The sequence below is a fragment of the Armigeres subalbatus genome, chromosome 1 (genome assembly GCF_024139115.2).
Source record: "Armigeres subalbatus isolate Guangzhou_Male chromosome 1, GZ_Asu_2, whole genome shotgun sequence".
Taxonomy (NCBI): Eukaryota; Metazoa; Arthropoda; class Insecta; order Diptera; family Culicidae; genus Armigeres; species Armigeres subalbatus.
Window position 1 is genome coordinate 125,324,009 of NC_085139.1, and position 16,931 is coordinate 125,340,939.

The 16,931-nt window shown below is 40.7% G+C and overlaps 1 protein-coding gene across 9 annotated transcripts in view; it reads right to left on the minus strand.

Annotated features, from left to right (window-relative positions):
* The window catches only part of LOC134205097 (tubulin polyglutamylase TTLL5), a 138,459-nt gene that overhangs the window by 44,972 nt on the left and 76,556 nt on the right, over window positions 1-16,931 (minus strand). For all 9 annotated transcript variants that reach the window (XM_062680014.1, XM_062680011.1, XM_062680015.1 and 6 more), the window contains one exon: window positions 11,845-11,923. The gene's annotated coding sequence lies outside the window, so the exon portion shown is untranslated. The remainder of the gene's footprint in view (window positions 1-11,844; window positions 11,924-16,931) is intronic.

Consider the following 16,931-nt stretch of genomic DNA (forward strand, 5'->3'; position numbering starts at 1 on the left):
CGTTTGAATATTTGTCTACAAAAGCAAATAAGTCGTTTTGGTATTGAAATGTATCCGTTGGGGAAATCGGGTTTGGTACAAAATGCCAAAAGACAGAATGTCAAAGAGACAAATCAATACCAAATTTTCAAAACGACTTATCTGCTTTGGTAAACAAAGATTCATGTTTTGGGAGATCGCGATGTGATATATTTGCAGGCCATCTATGCCTTTTTTTGCTCGTCTAACATCAAAGTTTAATATTTCAATTTTTTCTTTCTCAGTTTTTTTTTGTCTCTATCTCATTGTTCCGTGTACCATGAAGCTCTGGCCATCCGGAGGATGCTCCCTGCAGAACCAAAACCCGAGCACGACGCTACGCCAGACCAGACAGGACGTCAAATACCCGGATGAGCAGCTGAAATACCTCAAACCTAAATCCCAACCCCGTCCATCACCAAATTACGCAGTCCCACGCAAACCAACACCATCAATACATAGATGAAAGCTTCGGCTACCTGTTGATGGTATTGGTTTGCGTGGGAGTGCTATCAGGTTAATCGAATCGACGTTTGAATCTTTGTGTACAAAAGCAGATAAGTCGCTTTGAATATTGGTGTTGAAATGGTAAAAAGGGCGAAAAGTCGAGAGACTAAAGGTAAGTATGATAAGTTTCATTCTTATTTTTTCTCTTTACCCTCTTCCTTGTTTCGTCTTCTTTTTTTCTTCTTCCAACTTCCTTCTTCCTCTATCCTCCTTTCTTCTTGCTTCTCCCGTCTTCCTGTTTTCTTTCTTCCCTTTTCCTTGTTTATTCTTCTTTCGTCCAGCTTCCTTATTTTCCATTTTCGACATTTTGTCCTTTCGAAGTTGTCTTTATGATCGTTTATTCTTTCGACCTTTTATCCTTTTGTCATATATTCGGAAAGCAAGCGAGGTGGATTCTGTACAGTTGAAAATTACAAAAAATAATAGCTGTACCTCATCTAAGGGCAACTCTAAGACAAGAAAGCGTCGTGCCTTGACTCGATTTAGAAAAAAATCTACTCAATTTTGGGTACCTCAGACAACGCACTCAAAATCAAGTAAATCGGATAGAATACTGAATAATAAACATTTAAAAGTGAATCTTCTCTTTGTGTAAACTTCATTCAAAACTTTGAAGATTTATGGATGTTGCTTGTCGACAAACAGCAATCTCCCGACTTATGACCTGAATCTCCGGTTTTCACGCTTTTTCAAGTGGGGCGATTCAAATTTTATTTAAAAGGTGCAAATTCTTTAAGGTATTTCTAAACCTTTTGCGATTCTCCCGAGACATTAAAAATCCTACCCAACAAAGCTTGAAGAGCTCTCTGACAAAAGGATGCAGGTACGAACAGAAACGAATGTAAGATCAACGGTTTTTTGATGAATTGGACAATATTGGAGCGGAATGGTATGCAAGAGTTGCGAGTAGTTTTTAACATTGATTTCTCATGGAGTCCCAACTGCTGTAATGACTTAGTAGCAGAGTTTCAACTTTTCGTTTCAATGAGACCAAGCAAACGTTTTTCGAGCCGAGGGAGAATCGATGTTTATGTTGATGATCATCTTTCACCTATCAATCTTTTCTCTAGAGTTAGCCTTGGAAGATAAACGAAAATCTTGCCTGTTAGATGAAAATCCTTTTTCGTTTTTATTATTTTTGCCTCTTACTAACTTTTCGCGAGAATTATCGCTGAACAATTACAAAATTGTATGACCGCGCCGGGATTCGAACCCAGAATAGTAACAATAATAGCCGTAGGGATACGCGACTCGAATATGAAAGCAAACCAATGTTTGGCGGCAATCGAAGTGAGCGAAAAATGGTGTTCACTCTCCAGGCTGGTTTTTCTTTCCCGAAAAGTGATTTCTCTCCGAAAATTTTTGCAAGGGAGCATCCTGTGCTCCTGTGATTGGGTGAGCATTACGAACCCTGCTTAGTAGACATAAGCAAACGAAGAAACGAGATATTTTAAACCAAAACGTAATAATAAACTATAATTTTCGCAATAGGATTTAAGGGAAGCACTGTCAAAAGCTTCGGAGATAAAAAGTTCTTGGCGAAATTCGGCACTCCGAAGATCCAGAATTGTAATATGATCAATATGTTCAACGGAATATCGTGAAGATTGCCGAAACATTCATACGATAATTGAAACGTTATTTGGATATAACGTGTTTGGGGGTACGGCAAATGCTGGGTAAAGCGTACCATTGGTACTTCGCGTGCCTGAAGGAATAAAATAGACCCCATCTCGCGGTCCTTAGCCTCTTACCCAGCAACTCCTATCCCTACCCCCCTCGGTTCTGGCCGGGATACGAGGAACCTTAGGGAAGATCGGGTAACCAACCCCGGTGAGAACTATGGTCGTATGCTGACAGGGAAGGGGGGGGTTGCTCCTCTCCGGAGGTGCAAATCTTATTGAGCGTCTGTTCTCCATGTCAGGATCGGCTCACAACAGCGTCTGTTCTCCATGTTAGGGGCGGCTGATCATCGTCCGAGTGCCAGCGAGGGACTCTAAGTGAAACTGTGCACCATGGTCCACCGGAAATAAGGAGGAATGGTCCTCCGGAAATTTAGGGGGTTTGGTGTCAGGCCCTGCAAGCCAGCCTTTAAAAAATCATAAGCAACGAACAATCAATAAGAGAGTACGGACCGGAACCATCGGCGAAGACCACTGCGACGAAAAGGGACTAGCGATTGGAAACTCGGTTCGTGGAACTGCAAATCTCTCAACTTCATCGGGAGCACACGCATACTCGCCGATGTGCTCAAGGACCGTGGATTCGGCATCGTAGCGCTGCAGGAGGTTTGTTGGAAGGGATCAATGGTGCGAACGTTTAGAGGTAATCATACCATCTACCAGAGCTGCGGCAACACACACGAGCTGGGAACAGCTTTCATAGTGATGGGCGATATGCAAAGGCGCGTGATCGGGTGGTGGCCGATCAATGAAAGAATGTGCAGGTTGAGGATCAAAGGCCGGTTCTTCAACTTCAGCATAATCAACGTCCATAGCCCACACTCCGGGAGCACTGATGATGATAAGGACGCATTCTACGCGCAGCTGGAACGTGAGTACGACAGCTGCCCAAGACACGACGTCAAAATCATCATAGGAGATTTGAACGCTCAGGTTGGCCAAGAGGAGGAGTTTAGACCGACTATTGGAAAGTTCAGCGCTCACCGGCTGACGAACGAAAACGGCCTACGACTAATTGATTTCGCCGCCTTCAAGAATATGGCCATTCGTAGCACCTACTTCCAACACAGCCTCCCGTATCGGTACACCTGGAGATCACCACTGCAGACAGAATCACAAATCGACCACGTTCTGATTGATGGACGGCACTTCTCCGACATTATCGACGTCAGGACATATCGTGGCGCTAACATCGACTCTGACCACTATCTGGTGATGGTTAAACTGCGCCCAAAACTATCCGTCATCAACAATGTTCGGTACCGACGACCGCCGCGGTACGACCTAGAGCGACTGAAGCAACCGGAGGAGTGGAAGGAAGGGGTTATATGCCCCATCTACAAGAAAGGCGACAAACTGGAGTGTGAGAACTTTCGAGCGATCACCATCCTTAATGCCGCCTACAAAGTGATATCCCAAATCATCTTCCGTCGTCTGTCGACCATTAGTGAACGAGTTCGTGGGAAGTTATCAAGCCGGCTTCGTTGACGGCCGCTCGACAACGGACCAGATCTTTACTGTACGGCAAATCCTTCAAAAATGCCGTGAATACCAGGTCCCAACGCACCATCTGTTCGTTGATTTCAAGGCGGCATACGACAGTATAGACCGCGTAGAGCTATGGAAAATTATGGACGAGAACAGCTTCCTGGGAAGCTTACCAGACTGATCAAAGCAACGGTGGATGGTGTGCAAAACTGTGTGAAGATTTCGGGCGAACACTCCAGTTCGTTCGAATCGCGCCGGGGACTAAGACAAGGTGATGGACTTTCGTGCCTGTTGTTCAACATTGCGCTAGAAGGTGTCATGCGGAGAGCCGGGTGTAACAGCCGGGGTACGATTTTCAACAGATCCAGTCAATTTATTTGCTTCGCGGATGACATGGACATTGTCGGCCGAACATTTGCAAAGGTGGCAGAACTGTACACCCGCCTGAAACGTGAAGCAACAAAAGTTGGACTGGTGGTGAATGCGTCAAAGACAAAGTACATGCTTGTGGGCGGAACCGAGCGCGACAGGGCCCGCCTGAGAAGCAGTGTTACGATAGACGGGGATACCTTCGAGGTGGTCGAGGAATTCGTCTACCTCGGATCCTTGCTAACGGCTGACAACAACGTTAGTCGTGAAATACGAAGGCGCATCATCTGTGGAAGTCGGGCCTACTACGGGCTCCAGAAGAAACTGCGGTCGAAAAGATTCGCCACCGCACCAAATGTGTCATGTACAAGACGTTAATAAGACCGGTAGTCCTCTACGGACATGAAACATGGACAATGCTCGAGGAGGACTTGCAAGCACTCGGAGTATTCGAGAGACGGGTGCTTAGGACCATCTTTGGCGGTGTGCAAGAAGACGGGGTGTGGCGGCGAAGAATGAACCATGAGCTCGCCCAACTCTACGGCGAACCCAGTATCCAGAAGGTAGCTCAAGCCGGAAGGGTACGATGGGCAGGACATGTTGCAAGAATGCCGGACAGCAACCCTGCAAAGATGGTGTTCGCTTCCGATCCGGCAGGTACGAGACGGCGTGGAGCGCAGCGAGCGAGATGGGCAGACCAGGTGCAGAACGACTTGGCGAGCGTGGGGCGTATCCGAGGATGGAGAGATGCGGCCTCGAACCGTGCATTGTGGCGTCAAATTGTTGATTCAGTGTTATCTGCTTAGATGTTAACAAAATAAATGAAATGAAATGAAATGTGTTTGGGGGTCTGGGTCATTTGGCATTAAGTCATTTGGCATAAAGGCCATTTGGCATAACGGACATTTCACATAATTTGAAGCTTTGAAGGATAAAGGGTTATTCGATGTTTTTTTTCACGTAGATAAAGTTGAACGAGGATATGTTCTGATAAATTTAGTTTGATGGTAGGCATTTTACGAAGCATTTCAATCCAGACAAACGACTACCTCCAAAAAATAAATCTCATTTTCCTTTGATTGATGCCGATCATACACCTACTTTTGAAGTTGGTATCAAAGCCAACATTGCCGGGCAAACGCTTACTTTCAAAGAAATAATCACACCCACCATTGTCTTATTCCGGGCCAACGCCTATTCTGAAAGAATGCATTTTATTCCCCAGTGTCTCATTCCAGGAAAACACCTACAGGGGTCAGACAAAAAGGTTGAGATAGGCATAATTTTGTTGAAATTCCAATCAGACTAGAAAAAACCGAGTTTGATAAAACCGGGACCATCGGACGCGAAAACTCTTTTTGTACACTGTCCCCATGCAGAACCTCAGATTGGCCCTTGTCCACCGGAGATGTTCCGAATTTTCCGAGGGTATGTTCAAAATACATTTTTTGTACTGCTTGTCATTTTATGTGACGTTTACTGTTTTACGTTACGTGTTTTCTCCTTAAACTAGAACTAATATGGCGACCAATGCTGACTGTAGATCGAGAATCCCTAAAAACTACGCAGAGATATGGCTATTTCCGTAGAAACGGTCCCGGGAATATGATGAAATGATAACAGATCGGAATAATGCAAATATGGGTATCTATCTTCATGGCTTTGCGAGACGATGATCTTAGAAACATTCCCAGGGTGATAGTATCCACTGCCACCCTTATAGCAGGTTCCAAAGGCCTTCGAGGAGGGGTCGATTTTTGAACCATCTGGAACCATATAGGGTAACGGTACCAATAATGGAGGTATTAGTAGATCCACAAAAGAAAATATTCTTTAAAAATTGACAATTATGGGAAATTTAAAGCTTTAATATTTATAAAATTTAAAAATTTAATATGCAATAGAAAAACTAATGAATTTGCTAACAAAAATGAGACAGATGTCATTTAACATCAACAATTACTAAATATTGCTTGCACTACTATGGGTACACTGTTTCTTTAGTGGCGGTAAAAATGAATTTTGGTTCCCATAGTGGTGCTGTCCATTGGTTTCTTATGAGACTCACCACAATTGGTACAGTTGCACCACTATAGGTGCAAGGGAGTCAATTTTGTTAAGGAAAATCATTGTTTTAAATAGTTTTTAAAGCTAAATCTTAAGATAAGTTGTATTAAACAGGATATTTAAAGCACAACCCATCAACTTTAACCATCGTAACGTGTATAAATATGATAAATCTCATTAAAATCCCACTACCTCCACTATTGGTGCTACCTCCACTAAGGGTACGGTTACCCTATGGGTGTCAAAATTCATCTTTTCACAAGACGATAAATGAAAAATCTATTTTAAAGATACATTTTGAGGACGTCAGACTCACTGGCCAATTTGTAACAGGATCCGGGTGTTCTGCGAAAGTGACATTTGTTCAGGGTGTATGGCCAATCCCGTACAGTTTTCACGCCGTATTTCGGCGTATACCTAATGGATTTTTGATCTGCGGCCAGCATTGGTCAGCATATTAGTTCTAGTTTCTGGGGAAAACGATGGAAGTAAACGTCACATAAAATGACAAGCAGAAGAAAAAATGCATTTTTAACATAGCCTTGGAAAACCTGGAACATCTCCGGTACCCCAGAGCCAATCTTAGGTTTTGCATGGAGTATACTAGATGAGTTTCTGCGTCCGATGGTCTCAACTTTAACAAAATCGGATTATTCTACGCAAAGTTATGCTGATTTGAACTTCAACCAAATTTTGCCTATCTTAACCTTTTTGTCTAACCCCTGTACATTCAAAGGACGAAACACTTCTACCAATGCCTTATTTTGAGCAAACTCTTACTTTTCAAGAAAAGATCGCATCCAGCATCCCGACCAGTAGATAGTAACAGATTTATATCAGACCTTGTTATTCTGTTACAGTAGTTTTTCTGAACAGGGGTTGTTATAAAACATGTACCATTAGTAGTTAAAATAACAAAAATTGTAACAAAATCTCTTCTAGTTTTAACAAAAATATTACTAAATCTTTTTATTGAACAAAAATATAACTCGTTGAGTTACATAAAAAGTGGTGAAAATAGCTTGTACTATAACAAATTATGTTCTTGAAAAGATTATGATTACCCATAATGTAGGCAATTAACTTTGTCCAGCTGGCTCAACTTTGAATGTAGGTTCGAGTTATACTGTAGGTGGTACCTTCGTTTTTTTCCAATTCCTATCTACCAAAAAGGTAGGCAATTTTTTGTTCGGTAGAAATAAACATAACACATTATGTTATAATCATGTTATGACGATCATGAAACTTTCTTTCCTCCATCTTTGGCAGAAAATTTATAACAAAATTATTGCAAGTTTTGTTATTTGTAACACATATTGATATAATTGTGATAAAATTTTGTTATGACTAACTGGTCGGAATTGCCTTACACCGAGAAAGCGCCCACGTTTAAAGGATGAATTACATTAGCAACCCTATAACCAGAGACCGGAGGAGTAAAAAACTGTCGAAATGGCAACGTAAGAAAATGCATGAAATCGCGAGAATAATACTGGCAGCACTTGAACTTTTTGCTTGCTTCTCATGGATGCAAAATGTAAACAAGTCGAATTGGAACCGCTTTTGACGGTTCGATTGGAAACAAGATGGCGTCTTCGCCGATCTCTTATTCTAGTATTTCAAAATTACTTACACTATTGCCATAATGTGGGCAAAGCCTTGGCATCCGTTTTTGTTATAATCCGGTCTACCCTTGTTTTACAAGGGCGCATGCATTTACGCACACGTGCTTAGTAGTTGCCAAGCAACCACACGGAAGTGTGCCGGAGTGTCGGACTCGACAACAATACCGACTAAACTCCATTGGGCTCCACCCATAATTTCCCTTAGGAACTGCCGCTCAGCATTACTTCTGGGGGATGAACAGTACTTACTGCACTCGCTCATTCACGCTCAAACATGCGCTCATCCCGTATGAGGCTTACTTGGGTGCTCTCTCTAACACACCCTCTGACACACCCTGACAGTCTCTCTGGCAGACGCCTACGGTATCACATCCCCAATCTCCTTAATCCAGGCAGGCGCCCATTTTTAAAAAAGGAATCACATCCACCATTTTACTCACCCGGGAAAATGCCTACTTTTAAAGAAGGAATCACATCCATCATTGCCTTAATCTGGGCAAGCGCCTACTTTGAAAAAAAAAATCATAACCACCATTGCCCTAATCCGGAAAAACGCCTACTTTTAAAGGAGGGATCACACTCATAGCTTAAAATATTCATCTTCATGAAGCAACTTCGGCCCGAATTTTGACAAACATCGCATGATTATTCAAAACATAGAATGACATAGTCAGACGACTACTCCACCAACTCATTCATTCGACTGTCACTGAGTATGTTTAGTATGTGCAGAAAAAACATAATTGGCATTGTTTATATTGATGTTTACCGTTGAAAGTGTCTCGCGGATGAACTTTACTTTACTTATTTAAAACGTGTTCAGATTTTAGATAATTTAACAATTTGTAGAATGTGCGTAAATATTCAATGACTAAATATTCAACCGAATATTGACAATCCAGAGCCGACTATGAATGTGTGAAGTGAAGAAAGGTGGACTTCACCGAGAAATTTCGATTATTTTGCACTCTGCTTCTTACACCTAGGGTGGTCTAACCGGTAGTACCGAAAACGGTAATACCGGTTTTAGCGCCAATTCGTATTAGTAATGCGCTCTTGGAAGGATTGAGGAAATGGTGGATACAATCTTTTTTTCAAGTAGGCGCTTGCTCGGATTAAGGCTATGATGGATGTGATCTTTCCTTTAAATGTAGGCGTTTGCCCGCAATAAGGCAATGGTGGATTTGATCCCTTCTTTAAAAGTAAAAGTAATCCCTTTTATGGAAATAGAAGTTTATCCAGAATACGGCAATGGTAGATGTGATTCGTCCTTTGGATGTGGACGTTTTCATGGGATAATATAGTGAATTTAATCGCGGGCGTTGACCCGGGGTAAGGCAATGAAGGATGTGATTCCTTCTTTGATAGTAGGCCTTGATCCATTCTTTAAAAGTAGGTATTTGTCCGGAATCAAGCAAGGGGAATCAAGACACTTTTTTTTAGTTTATGCGTTTTCCGGGATCAAGTCAATGACGGATGTGATCCCTTCCTCGGGAGTAGTTCTGCCGCATTGTTTGTCCGTACTTCCGAAACATGTCTATCATCAGTCAAAATCTATCAGAACATATCCTCGATCTACTCCAACTATGTTGAAAAACAAATCAAGTAACCCTTTCTAACCCAAACTATGCCAAATTTCCATTATGCCAAATGACCCACTTTTTGTTGTATGTAGTTCAAAATTATGTCAAATGTCCGTTATGCCAAATGGCCTTTATACCAAAAGACCTTATGCCAAATGACCCAGACCCATGGGGCAAGTGGCCCACCAAATTGAATATTTTCTTGAAGTTTGTATAAAAAACGAATTTTGATATTATTAATTTCTGGAGAACTTACGAAAGAATTTCTTATGCATTTTTGTTAAAACTTCTGGAGAAATCTTCGATTTTTTTCAGAAATTTCAATAAAAATTTATTTGGGAATACCATTTCGAATAATATCGAGAACTCCTCTAGAAAAGAAGATAGTTTTAAAACTAGGAAGAAAAAATCTCTGATGAAAATGAAAAAGTCTAGAGTGCTTTGAAAATAGGTCGTATGTGCAAAAGAGAGTTTCTCTTTGGATCTATTCTCTTTCGATTATTACGAAACTATATAGAAGTTTACTTCGAATTTCTTGGCAGATATCCAAAGACAATAGCTTTGTCTATCTTGCTGAAGTGGAAATGTAGCAAAACATGCAAAACTAGCCGATATAAGGACTGTATCGAAAATAAGTTATCCACATCATTTTATTCGAATAAAATCGGATGAATTTTAAAAATTTATTAAAATTTGTCTACCAATATATGTTAATTCTGTTTATTAAGTTTTATGAAAAAATATAATACTGAATAAATATTGCACTATTCCAACATTTATTCAAGCATTTTTCTTCCTGGTCACAAATCGGCATAAAATTGCCTCGTTTTATAACATAATTACTTTCTGGTCCAAATTCCACTCCCTTGATATTGATTTTCTTCCTTTTCCGACAGGTTAGCGAACGTGTGGTATTCCCGAAGCTTGTTGACCATGAATTTTTACCTTTCGGGGTGGATAGTGAAACGCTTGATCAAATTATTCATCTCGTTGCCCTTCTTACGGAGCCATGTGTCCAAAACTCGAATTTTAATATCACTTTCAATTTGCGATACATCGGAAGCAACAAATTTTCAACAAACAAACACATTCTGATTTGAAACTTAACAAAAGAATACATCGATTACAGGCTAAAACAAACCAATACCTTCATGAGCTTCTGAATAGTAACACTTTGAAAGTGGATAACTTATTTTCGATACAGTCCTTATTAGCGAAAGAGAGCGTGATCAAAGAGAATCTCTCGTTTGCACATACGACCTATTCTCAAAGCAATCTAGAAGTTATGTAGAGTAAACGTTTGTTTTTTAGCCAGCTATTCTACATGCAGACTCGATCGGATCGATGTGCTTCAATTTACTTGGTTTATTCGATACCGGGTTTAAAATTGACTGAAATTAATGACATTGGGGCTCACTACCTTTTCCGATCAACTTTGTATGCGAATTTGTTGCATGGAGCGTTTCACCTCGGGGGAGTAATTTATTTTGTTCAACTTTTTCTTGTTTCTTGTCTTTTTCTTCCGAAGTTTTATGAATTTTCGAAGGAACTCCTGATAAAGTTTCCAAAGCATTTCTAAACAAATGTTTATAGAAAGAACAATACAATAATTTGCAAAGGAATTTCTAATTCCCGAAGGAGTTTCAAAAGGAATTTCCGAATGAATTTCTTATTGGAATCCCAAAGGAATTCCAAAAGAAATTTCTATAAACGTTGTAATGTAATTTTAGATGGAATGCCTGGAGGAATTTCCGTACTGAAGAAATTTGCAAAGAAATGCCTGGAGTAATCTTCTTTACGATTTCTTGAAATAATTTCCAATAGTATCCCTGAAGGAATATCTGAAAAAAAAAGTCAAAGGAATTCATAAAAAAAAGTCTCAAAGGATTTCCCAAACAAATTTCCGAATATATTGCCAAAGAAGGATATCCTAAAAAAATCGAAGGGTTCATAAAGACATTTTTGAAGAAATTTCCAAAGTAGCCCCTGAATGAATTCACAAAGGAATTTCTGAAGCAATTACTGCATAAATATTTTAGTAAACAAGGGGATTTCCTCAGGGACACGTTAAGAAATTTCCAAATGAACTTGTAAAGGAATTCCTGAAGGAATTTTGGGAGAATGTGCAAAGGAATTCTTGGGGAAATAAAAAAAAATCGGAAGTTTCTTCAGAAGTTTCATCAGGAATTCCTCCTAGACTTATTATAATAATTCGTTCGGAAACTTCTAAGAAAAAAATGTTGAAGAAATTCCCGATGAAAGTGTGTAAATGTAAATCCGCGATTTTCGCAACAGCATTTGAAGGAACCGCGAAAATCGCGATTGGCACGACAAATCACGACAAATTCGCAAAAAACGCGAGAATCGCGAAATTCGCGACTGTTGTAACAACCCTGCATACGAGTAACGCTATAATAGATCTAATAACTGATTGCAGTGGCACACTCAAACAGGGAAAAAATAAATGCATGACAGTAATTTTATCTTAATACAAAGAGAACTTACCTGCACTGCAGTAATTATTCTGGTTCAAGCAATCCAAATATTGCAACACAACATTTCGCTCAAGAATACGATGGATTTTCTGTAAGAAAAACAAAAAACCTATGTTAGACATAACTGATAAGTTTAAATACTTGTACATACACTTAGGTGGCATTCTTGTTATAAGACGAGTGTGAATATGAAGGAAGAAGAATATTTAATTGACTTCTTAAAACGCAAAGCCGATCCGGTTCTGTCATGATACTTATGTAGCTCCTACAGAGTAGATCGTTTTACCCTAAAGGCGCTTCAATACCTTCATTTATTAAAGTTTTTTAAACAGATCTTGATGTTTTAGTATTTTTTAAATCCTGACTGTTATTTATTTATTTTTTCGGCATTTCCTCACTTGGTTTATGCTAGTTAAGCCCAAATAATTTTCATCCACTATTCGCTAAACACTTCACAGTTAGCTTACACAAATTCCAATCATCGGGGTTACCTCATTTGCAGAACAACGATACAGAACCGTAATACTTATTAGTATTCTACTCGGGATATCTTCACGGTTGACAGCCAAATGCATGCTTTGAGTTCGTTGATGATCGCTAATGCCATCAAGCACGTTTTTGTTGTCTAATAAGGTTAACCAGTTCCGGTAGATAGTGGCTACTTTAATGGAGTGCTAATTATTAAGATGCTTAAATACGTAATTCAGTTTCGACGTTTAAATCAAAATCAATTAGGCGGTTCTATGAACTAGTTTGAAGCATGCGATTGCTTGTAGTTCGGAAGCTAGTGTCGGACAGAAACATAAAACAGCAACAAATAAACAATTTATGCTTTGCATGTTTCACAACCAATAAATAGTTTCAACCGTTACGTTATAAATTTCAACGCTGTGCATTGCTTCACTTTCATATCGGTTTGCTCGCCATAAAAGACCGCCACTCACTTTCATGCTCACTGACTAGAACAAAACATAGCTAGGCAGGTGTATTGTACTAACAAGCGTCAAATTAGATCACTCAAACAACACGACACCGGACTAATAATGATCCAGCAAATCATCCACAGAATTCAGCAACGACTTCCTATCTGCTCTGATCAATTCTATGTGGTTCGAAATGTTTCACCGCTGAACGCTGACTAATGTTAGTGAACAAGCGTTTGTGGGTGTCAATCCCAAAAGTTTGCACATTCCCCCGAATAACAATCATTCCTACCTACAGGAAGCGAAGTGAAAATTTAGCATGACTTTCATTTCCTCCCCGTTCACGGTATTGAAGTGCTTGATGATGGTTATTGATTGAGTGGGCGGCAGCTTTAGAGTGACAATGAAAATATTCTCGACATAATAATCTGCATGCATATTAAGAGAAAGGAGGTTGTTGTGTGTTCGAGGCTATTTATTTAATCAAACATTCATGGAAACTCTCTTATTGTTCATATTACGCTCCTATATTAATCTTATCTGAAAATAAGATATAGAGCGCCAAATTTATGGTTTTGTATAAAATAACAACAAAAAAGTCCATAAACATCAGCCTACATTCAGTTGACGATGCCCAACGTTGCAGTTTTAGACCAACATTTGAAAAGGGCGTAACAGCCAGATTACCGAAACCATTGCAAGAGACAACCAATGTGTTCGAGACAATCTTAATCATAGTTTTGCAATGATGTAATCTGTCGAATGCTGCTGCATATCAGATTTTACACTTTCAGGATGATTACAGTTGACCTGGTAATAAATGTGTAGCAACCATGTGCTGTTAATCTCATGATTGACTGGAGCTTACAAAAAGATCCAAGTGTACACTGGGGTTACTTTTTACGCGGTTAATTTTTTACGCGGATTTTTAGTTTTTCGCGTTTTCTACGCGGATATTGGGATTTATGCGGTTTATTTTCAAAATCGACTCCAGTGTATAGGGCTTGGGATTCACTATCCATTATCTATACTCACTTTGAGAAACATACAAATCTAGTTCTAAGTACCATCCGAAAACTGCCATTGTGGTCCAAATTATCCCATAAATCTACCGAGGGCTGTGGGTTTGAACCCTACCGAAGGAAATTGATTACCTTCAATACGCTTTTCGAATTAAATCTTTCCCATTTATTATTTTGCTGACTCGCGAGCTTTTTTTTGTACTACTTTCGCACGCGACCTCCAAACTATCAAAGTACAAAACTACTTCAATATTGCGATAAATATAAAACATTTGACCTTTACATCCTTCTGAATCATTATACAGAAATTTCTTTCGATTATGCCATTTAATACCCTCTACCAAGAAAGACCGAGGCATTTTTATTAGATTCCAATTTGATGAGCGGGAACCAATCCATGTCCAAAGTTTCAATCAAAGTTTGAAATGCAGCTACAAACTTGACGTGTTTTCCATCCTTTAAAGTATTCGCCGTTTGATTATAATCAACATTCGGAGCCAATATACATGTAACAGAAGGGCGGCATTATTATTATCGCGTCCTACAAGTATGCACATGCATAGTCTATGCAGAAAACATCGCCGCAAAGTTGAATAGCGATCGGAAGAAATACATAACGGAGTGCTTCCGCCCCGGGACGATTGACTGACTTGTGATCGATTGGCTTCAATGTGTGTACCTGAATCCACACTGCTCGCGAAATCAAAATAATTCACTTTCTCGCGGGCGAGCTATCGGTTGATAAAACATCACTTCTAGACATGAACCATACCCAGCACTACTGCTGGCGGTGGTGCCGGCACGAGTGGAATCTCGGTCACCTCAAAGCTGTCTGAGAGCTGACACGCAGTGGAGCGATACGATGGCTCGAGAATGATGTCGGTTGGGTACAAGTCATTCTGACAACCCCAACCGTGCCCGGTCCAGGTCGATTAATGCCAGAGCAACGTGATTTCGATTTGGCGCTTTCATGTGGAACTAAAGCCAGGATAACGATCCAATTTGCGAGTGGGTTGCATCTAAGGGGTACATAAATCACGATCCCATAGGCAGCGCCACAATGCAGCTGCTGCAACTCACAATCATCGTCAAATGTAACTACATAGCCACGAGTTTTTGATTGATTGCGGCGTGAAACCTAAATTGGATAATGAATGCATAAAGGTTCACCGCTTACCGCATTTTACATAGACTGCCCAATGGGCCGCAAAAGAAGTACATATAGGGTTAAACGAAAATAAAGCATCGTAATAAATAGTACATAAATAGTTCAGTCAAGCAGAAAAAATAGAGTCTAAAACGAGGTGGGATCACGGTGTTCGCTGCTGTTTGTGATTCCCTGCCCCAAACAAATGACGGTGACAACGGTGACGATGGGACGAATTAGAATAGAACGGATCTTCCAATAATAGCCCGCTAGAACTGTGGAATTGTTTGTTGCCTATCGTTAGAGACGGGAACATTGATGTGTATTAGGGAGTCGTAGAAAAATGAAAATAAAAATTTTGGCTTTTTTTGCTATAGAGAAAATATTCATTGTGTTCCAGAATCAATGAAAATCCACAATAGGCTTTTAATGAGCTCTACTTATGGCATAGTATCTTCTTAGATTAGAGAATCTCATGGTAATCAAAATATTTTCTAATGTCGAAAATTTGAAAGAACGTCTTATAGTGTCCATACGACCAGTTTCCTAAGGGTACATTCAAATACATTTTGGAATTAAACTTTGGAAAATTCTTATGTAAGACTATCGCAATTCTATTGAAAAGATTTTCATATTGAGTTCTATGCGACACCCTAGTGAACATGTTCCCGTTGATAAATCTTCAACGCAATGACACATGAAGAATGAATGAAATGTGTGACCATAGTCTAATGCTTCCTTTTAACATATCGACGCATATCTATTTGTATGCATTTGCAGTAATAGATCTATTTTTGAAACAATGTTGAACGAAGATAGCTTTGTTCGTTGCGTAGCATTTCCAGCCGAACGATTTTAAAATATATGAAATTTCAATCGACTGGAATGAGACTTACAAATTTAGCTGATTAGAGTTTTTTCAGAAGCGAATACTTTTTATAAATCATTACTAATTTTCAAGAAAGGTGTATGGCGGGCAGCAGGGACTATGTCCAAGGGCTTGACGATCCCTCCCCAGGCCATCTGCGAGTTGTGGGGCTTGCCTAGGATGTGGTGGGGTTTGACAGTGGGCCCTGTTAAACCTCTATAAAAAGCTGCATGTATCCGCAAGTAGGCTCCACCAAAGCGACCGTGTGCCGCTCAAAGCGCACAAGCCCAAGTCCTGGTGTTAGGTGGGACGCTAAACAGCCCTGACACGACGGCCCTCCGACGAGACAGGAGGTTTGCGCAGGCCCAATAAGCCGCCTAGAAAACCAATCATTACGAACAATATAAGAGATAATGCGACTCGATATAATCGGCAAAGACCTAGGCGACGAATACAGGATCACGATTGGAAGCTTGGAACATGGAATTGCAAGTCGCTAGGTTTCGCAGGTTGCGACAGGGTGATCTACGATGAATTACATCCCCGCAACTTCGACGTCGTGGCGCTGCAGGAGATTTGCTGGACAGGACAGAAAGTGTGGAAAAGCGGGCATCGAGCGGCTACCTTCTACCAAAGCTGTGGCACCACCAACGAGCTGGGAACCGGCTTCATAGTGCTGGGTAAGATGCGCCAACGCGTGATTGGGTGGCAGCCAATCAACGCAAGGATGCAAGCTGAGGATTAAAGGCCGTTTCTTCAACTATAGCATCATCAACGTGCACTGCCCACACGAAGGGAGACCCGACGACGAGAAAGAAGCGTTCTGCGGGACGTCAAAATCGTCATCGGTGACATGAACGCACAGGTAGGAAGGGAGGAAATGTATAGACCGGTCATCGGACCGGATAGTCTGCACACCGTATCGAATGACAACGGCCAACGATGCATAAACTTCGCAGCCTCCCGCGGAATGGTAGTCCGAAGCACCTTCTTCCCCCGCAAAATTATCCACAAGGCCACATGGAGATCACCTAACCAAGAAACGGAAAACCAAATCGACCACGTTCTAATCGACGGTAAATTCTTCTCCGACATCACGAACGTCCGCACTTACCGCAGTGCGAATATTGAATCCGA